This window comes from Stegastes partitus, unplaced genomic scaffold (genome assembly GCF_000690725.1).
Source record: "Stegastes partitus isolate 25-593 unplaced genomic scaffold, Stegastes_partitus-1.0.2 Scaffold285, whole genome shotgun sequence".
Classification (NCBI taxonomy): Eukaryota; Metazoa; Chordata; class Actinopteri; family Pomacentridae; genus Stegastes; species Stegastes partitus.
In genome coordinates, this window is record NW_007578016.1 from 310,719 (window position 1) to 319,169 (window position 8,451).

The window sequence follows — 8,451 nt, forward strand, 5'->3', positions numbered from 1 at the left end:
GTATGTACCTCCTATAAAGTGACTAATTCAACACAGGTGCAGCCAACTGGTGCTAGAAATCAGACAATTACTGAAATGAAGATCACCTGAGGGCAGTGAATGTGTCTTGAGCGATTTAGTACAAAGACCGTTCGGTTACTGTTAAAGCAGTACTCCTGGTTATAACTACACCGTCAAGACGAATTAACTCTCCGAGCAGCTCTTTCAAAAGGTTATTGAAAAGCATAAGTCAGAGGATAGATACAAGAAAGTTTCCCAGTCACTGGATAACTCAAAAACTGAGTGACTGTGCAAAAAGAGACCAGCAAGGAAGGCCACCAAGACACCTATGACTCCCCTGAAGGAGTTATCAGCTTCAGCGGCTGAAATGGGAAAGGCTGCGCATACAACAACTGTTGATTGTTCTTCACCATTCGAAGCTTTATGGGAGAGTAGCAAAGAGAAAGCTGGTACGGCCTGAAGAAGGGATATGAGGAAGAATACTCAGGACAGGCCATGCTTCCTCTCACAGCTTCAGTCCGGATTTATTCACGATAAATAACAAAAAATTAAAAATATAAATTTTCTTTAAGTAACTAGGTACTTATATCAAAACATGTTTGATCAGTATCAGTAACAAATGACCATAAACGACTTGAAAATAATCAGCGCTGTACAAACCATAGCCATGTGTCTGAAATAAACAGAAGCGCACATTCACTTCCAAAAACACAATCTCAAACTGAGCATGTTTGTCCTATTTATGAATACTCCCCACATACAGCTGCTGTGCTGCTAGCACTCATGCTAGTCACGGCTAAAATGCGTTTTGGCTAGCTGTTTAGCAGAAAACTTATTTATACATTTCAACAACTTCAAAAGCAGAAAAATGCTCCAAAACCGCTCTCATCTCGTTCGGCACATTAATAAAACATATTTAAACATTTTCACAATCACATTTTAAACGCTTCATACCTGAAGAAGGGGACATGAGGAAGAATACTCAGGACACGCGACGCTTCCTCTGACAGCTTCAGACCGAACAGAGCATCGCGGCAGAGAGCTCCCCCTTCCGGCCTCCGCAGGCATGAGCAATCAATCACGATCACTACTCAAGTCTGAATGAGCGGATCAACGATCCTGATAACTTCTTCACTTACGAATACATTTTACATTTTTTAAAGTTTTTTTTCAGCCATTTTTAAAAACAAACGTTAATATCTCCAACAAGACATTTTTAATAGCCCTTTTTGACATGCAAGACAATTTAAAGATGAATTTCTACTGTTTCTAAAACTTTTTTTTTTAATGACACCTGCAGCTTCTTAATAAAAAAAAAAATCATCTGTCACAAAGCCACTATTGAAAAAAGCTATATTATTTTCCAATATTAAATTCACCAGAAAGCACGTGTGAGACTCTGAAATCAGCTGGATACGGCTTAGTCTTTTAGTCATCACACTAGATGCTATGTTTGGCGAACACCAAACACACCATCCCCACAGTGAAGCATGGAGGTGAATACTAGCTCACTCATAACACCATCACAGAAGTCATGGTGGCCTTCCTTACAAGTCTCTCTCTTGTACGGTCACAAAGTTTTGGTTGATGGCCGACTTACTCGTGTGTCATATTCTTTCCATTTCTTCAGCTGCACTCCAAGGGATGTTCAGTGACTTAAAAATGTTCTTGTATCCATCTTCTGACTCATGCGTTTCCAGAATCTTTCTACAGAGTTGCTTGGAGTGTTTGTTGGTCTTCATGGTGTGGTTATTGCCAAGAGTACTGATTCAGCAATGACTGGACCTTCCAGACATGGACGTGGTCTGAGACACATTCACTGAACGCAGATGATTTGCATTTTACAAACTGTTGGACCAGTTGGCAGCACTAGTTTTGAATTAGATTTTTAGCATAGTTTTTGAGATACATGAAAACATCAATGAAACTTCAAAAATAGACAGTCTAATGTAAAATGCCATAAATAACCATCCATTATCTATAAACCGTTTAATCCTCACTGGGGTCGCAGGGGGGCTGGAGCCTATCCCAGCGGACTTAGGGTGAAGGCAGGGGACACCCTGGACAGGTCACCAGTCTATCACAGGGCTACACTTAGAGACAGACAACCAAGCACACTCACATTCACACGACAATTTAGAATCACCAATTAACCTCAACATGCTTTTGGACCTTGTGGGAGGAAGCTGGAGAACTCGGAGAGAACCCACGCTGGAGGGGAGAACATGCAAACTCCACGCAGAAAGATCCTGGGTGTCCTCGCCAGGATGCGAACCTTCTTGCTGTGAGGCAACGATGCAAACCACCGACCCACCTTGCAGCCCCTATAAATAACCATGAAATTTCTTTTTTTTTTTAAAGAAGACTGAAATATTATTAAAAAATGTTATACATTACCTTACATTCACAAATTCAAATAAAATAAGCACAATTAGAGAAAACTATTAGAAACAGAAGTGTTGAGTCTATAATTATAGGCAATTTACTTGTTTTTACACATGTAAATATGCCTCATTAAACACTAACAAGCTGACAGTGTAGGTACCTGCGTGAATGTGCATTAGGACGCTGTTTACAAGGGTGCTGACAAGTTTCCCTGTAGGGCAACGTGATAAATATATATCTACACACAGACACCAAAAATCAGTAAGCTTCATCTATTTCAATGGAAGTAGTAATGCTACAGTGTAGGAACAGTTTGTTACTTGTAGAAGTCCTGTAGTCATAACAGTTTCTTAAACAAAAGAGCAAATTTTAAAATAACTTATTGTTATGTGTACATGATTTTAATGTTTTTAATAGTCAAAGGTTAATAATCACTTCTGGGTAGCTTGTAAAATTCACCAAGGGATCCATAACATTTTAGACATAGTCACACATGGTAAGACAAAGTAATTTATTAGTTGATTATATTTTATATTCATCGCTAAAGTAAAGATAACAGGAGAGTATCTTAAAAGTAAGAGTAAAAAGTACAATATTTTTCCTGTTAATGGTAGGAAAGCAAAAATATAAGTGTTCAGAAAATGGAAATGCAGTGCAGTACCTTAAAATTAAACGTAAGTACATCACATGACAAAGTGTACTATGTTACTTTTAACCAAAATCTCTTGAGCATTCATCCACTACTGTTGACATGTTTTTGTCTGATTCTGACTGGGCTGAGTGTCTAATTAATGTGAATAAATAATGATTTCTGTTGGCTTCTTAACAGTGTGTGTGATTGTTTTTTAACCTGTCAAACGATGTTGCAGCGTAAAGGCCCGGATCTAAATCAATTCAACGGATAGAAATAAGAGTGAAAACTATAAAAGTAAGTGAACGGTTGTTTAGGACATCAGTTTTGATCCGTGGATTGGCTCTGGTTCAACCTTCCAAACTATTTATCCTCAGCTTGGGATAAGCAGGCAGTCACAGGTGGGACAGGCTGTTGTAAATCATCATGTTCCCACATAGTTTCATCCCCCGTCTCTGTGAACCCTTGGGACTTTGCATAGCAGGGGACCATGTTAAGATCTGTCGACCCTTGTAATACCCTCTCTAAAAAGGGGGACGATTACTACACTGAACACCAGCTGGGATTTTTCCATCAGCATTAAAGTGAACCAGTAGACGTACGTGGATACATGTGGTATAGGGTGATAAACACGGGTTTTAGCAGCTGGTGTTACGAAAGAAACCCCAAATCCTGTTGTAGAAGGTGGAGGAGACTGAAGCCGAGACAGAATGTGCACGAAATCTGTTCATTTCCTGGACTGCACTTTAGAGATCGGACATCTGCCTCTCTGGGAAATGCATTATCTCCCAGCTCCTATAGCGCTAGACAGGAAATAGAGAGTACAGTTTCAAAGAGTTTTGGATGTGACAAAAGAATTCGGTTAAACTGGCACGACGTCTGAGCCTCAACATTATAACAAGGTCACTAATTTGAGCCTCCATCTCAAGTAGCTTGACTTTACCACATGTGGCCCACTTCCCCCTCGCGAACCACTTATTATGAGGAATAGTAGGTTATAGTTCCACAGAACACAATGACGTACTCGGAAATCGGACACATAATCGCGTACAGCTTACCAAGCCAGCACGTTCCCACACAACAGTGAAAAACTTCTCGCTCGCCTTGTATGGGCTCAAATAGCGACACTCGTGCATAATAAACACGTTCATTTCTAAAAATTGATATTTGCTTTAATAATTCTGAAATGAATGTTTGTTGAGGGAGATCACCGCGGCTCTTCAGATGTAATCTGGCATTCAGGAGGCACAATGAATGCCCCGCCGGTAACATTTGCAAACAGAGAGTTTTTGCATTTTTCATATTCTCCGTCACTCTTGAGAACACAGCAGCAATTTGACTAATCAGCCTAATATCTGACAAGGCACGGAGGTGGAACAGGGAGAGTGAAAGAAGTTCCTTTGTGTACAAGAATGATTTGCTCTGTGTCTTTTTTTTTTTTTTTCCCCCCCTGTCATGTACTCAAACATGTGCTTGTCATCTTGTATCTGCAGTGCCAGATTACACACCAGGAAGGGGCAATAATTGCTTCCACGTGCTGTCTTCCCTCTCCTCCTCTTATGCGCGTTCCCCTTTCTTCCTCGTCAATCACGCCGGCTGAGCATGGCACAGACGTGGCCGCGAACTGTGCTGCGTCTGAACAAATGACCCTGTGTACTCTCTCCCACCGCGTTGTTTCCCACTGTACGGCGGACCTCTCTAGTCCGGACATGTTTGGTCTCAATGTGCCAGGAGTATGAAGGATTAATGAGAGCACCTGGAATAGGGCTCAATGGAACACAATGCACCGCTGTTAGTTCTGTGTAAACAAGCAGCTCAATAAAGTGTGGGTGTGTTTTGTCCTAACATTCGGAAGAAATTGTCCTATGCGTGCTTCGCTATGAAAAAAAGCTCTGTGTGCCCACTGAGGAGTTGAGTAAAAGGGGATATTTGTCACATTTTGTACTACTGTGTGTTTATTATATCAAGACTAATGCCTTCAGTGTGCTTCCTAAGAACAGCCTGTTTGATGATCAAATATCTTCAGAGCCCTCCTCCCACAACACCTTCCTCACGTCACAATAGGGGCGTCTGTGTGGACCATTTGCTGAAACTTTCTGAAGCCTACAAGCTGACGTTCGCTGTGAGTGATCTGCTGTGTAGAAGTGAGAAAGGAGGCTAAACTTCTCCCTCAGCTCCCTTTTTGCTTCATTACACATCTATGTCACAGTCCCCGTGAGCAGCCCTCTATGAATTCCTTCCAGGACAAACTGCCTGAAAATGTGTGTCCTTATCTGCTTATTTAAATAACACCGCATCTCCCTGCTCTGTGATCGCTGTATGACTTTTCACTCCGTCTTTGAGTTTGGCTCTTCATAACAGCTACAAAGAATGTTACAAACTTGCTGTTCTCCAGAATAAACTAAGCCTAAGACTCTACAGTTCTTTAAGGATGTTCCAATTGGCAATTTCCGGGATTGAAAATGTGAAACCGACACCAAAATGCCAAAAGCTGCAGTTCATAGAATGGCCACTAGATGTTATCCCCAATAGCGAGTCAGTCCTCACAGAGTCTCGTGTGAAGATGTTCAACTTCACAACACAAATAAAAATATTTACAGCTTGGTGCAAAAAACCAGTTTGGTCTCTACAGATTATTTCCTCATTTTTGACAAGTGTACAGGGGATGAATTTTTATAAAGATCTCCTGTTTAATTTGTATTACGGCTTAAACTTATGGTGTGACCACTTTGAATAACAGGTGGGTTAAATTGTAGCACAGTCCATGGCTCAGCTCCATTTGTGCTTCACATCTTTGCTCATTTTTTTGAGTTAGGAGGAGTCAGGCAATGCCAAGAGAGCACTAAGCAAATGTGCTGCTAAAGATGGCAATGCCATTAGTCGACAGGTGACAACCCCGTCTCTGGAAAATGTCTTTCCTTTGCAACCAAACTGCATTCTCATTTACGTTTAGAAAGAAATGTATTTTTCTGAAGGGTGAAACTGTGTACTAAGTACGTACTAAGAAGGGATTCCAGCCTTGAAGAGCCACAAAGTCTGCACAGGGAGGACGCAGGCACGAGTATTCGGGTTCAGGCACAGTGTGGGGACATTACATAATATTTAACTTTACAGTGTTGTGTATTTTTGGTCTCATTCACTGTTTGGTTAGGTTTGGACACCAAAAGTATGTGAATAGTTTTGTGAAAATATCCCACTTTGGTTGACACATTTACAACAGTGACTACTTGTTAGAAGTTGGTTTAAGTTTAGGTACCAAAAGTATTTCATCAGGTTTAGAAAAAAAAAGAGTCAATTAAATAAAGATATGTTGATTGCAGAATATATGTCAAAATGTAAGCATGCAGTAGATTTACAGGAATGTATTTCTGAGGAGACAGAAGTGGAGATGAAGGTATTTTATGAACCAAAGAGGTGTTTCTATTTTGAGCTGGTAATAGTAGCAGATGAAAAGTTCAAGGGGTCATGAAAGTTGTAAAATAATGTGTCAGGGAAAGAATGTGCCACTTGTATAAAATTTAGAGGCAATCCATTCAAAAAATGTCAAAAACCTTCACGCAAAACCTAATGCAAGAAGTCAGACGATTACCAAAGTCAATAGGATTCATCCACTGGGGAACATAAATATCTGCACTAATTTTCAGGGCGATCCATCCAGTACTCGTTGAGATGTTTCAGTCTGAACCAAAGTGGCGGCGCTCCTTCCTGCAGCCATGCCAGTAGGGAGACTAAAAAAGCAAAATGAAAAAAAAAAAGTAGAAATGTCATAAAAACTGAAAAAAAGGTCGCATTGGGGGTGTTCGTGTGAAAAAGTGAGAGAAGTTTTCAGAGCTGCGTAGCCGACTGGGTGTCAAGTATCTCCAGTGGTGATTTACGGCCGTCTCTATCTGTATGAGGTGTGTAGGTGTAGGTGAGACATTCACTGAGATGGAATGAATGCATCCAGCTGGTGTGAGTGACTGAAAGAGCAGCTGTATGGTCCGAGATGCTCCGAGAATGAACTCACAGTTTACACATGGCAAAATCATCAACCGCAACTTTTACCAGCGGCTTTGCGGGGGCTTTCATTAAGTGTCCTTGCATAATCCTGTGCAATTTGGTGAAACCGCATTGTTGTTTTAGAGACGATATGTTCCCCCTTTGTGCTGAGGTTATTCTGAGAATACCTTTGTGCACCTATCATCAATCTTCTCGAATACTAGCTGTGCTTTCCCAAGAAGGGCAGGTTTATGTTACAGTGTCCACAACTGAGGCCGTTTTGAGCGATTTCGCAGAGCGATGTGTAGAGATTCGGTCAGGTAAATGGAATTGAAAAAATATAGCAACGGTTTCATCTGTTTCCTGTTATTTTCCATAGATGGTTTCTGAGTTTTAGACAAATCCTGTTGAGCAACCCAGCTCAAACAAAATGCAGCGACTTCAGTTTAAACACCTCAAGGCCGGAAACTAAATAAAGCTACAAATGTAATAAACTGTGTCTCATTTCTAAACATTTTCTGTTCCGTATTAACTCCGAATAAATTTTCTGATTAATTTAGAATCTATAACATTTGATGTATAATTTGTATTCATGGCCCTCTACGCCGTGTTAGACGATTCCAGGAAGCTTTATCCACCATGACATACCAATTTGGCTCAAGAGTTTGCAGACTAAATATGCTGCAGGATGTGGGTCCATTTATTAAGCCTCTGCCTTGGGTTCAGAGTTACAGTCTGTCTAATACCAAAAATTCAGGCAATTTAATGCTGTAATTTCGGGTTTGGAGCGAGTTCCCGCTACCGGACCGGGGTGAGGTTTTGATAGATGCTGCACATTTAATGAGGTGTTGGATCAGAGACCCCTCTGACTTGCTGACTGGCGGCTGTTACGTAACTTCATCAGGTAAGACAGTGCAGAGCTTGTAAGGTTCTGCATCCCACAGTGTAATGAGCACTTAAGCACTCAGCACAGGAGCAGCAAGACTTATGGTCACCTCCAGCTGTGGCTGTAAAAGTCGTGTCCATTCCTCAAACGTAAGAGGACTGATGTAAGTCGTTTTATGAAAGAACGTCTTGTGGGAAGGGACCTTTATGTGGTGAATGTAATTATTATTTTCTTTAATACTATAATTTCTGTGACATAAAAACACTTTGCCCACACAGTCTAGACCAGTAAATCAATTTCAATTACGCCTGAAAATGTCACATTAATGAGAAAAAAATAGATATTTATATGTACCTTCTGTGGAACATTCGGTGTATTTATGTGTGCCAAGAGAATAAAATGTTAAATTATAAGTCACTTGTAGGGACAGTGAGTGATACTACTATAAAAAGTCCACAAATTAATCATACAAGCACTTCTGTGCAGCACACTACTGACAGTTTCATTTAAATGAGCTTGATATATGATCCTACAATACCAAACCAGGGGAAGAATAACAGAAATCACATGA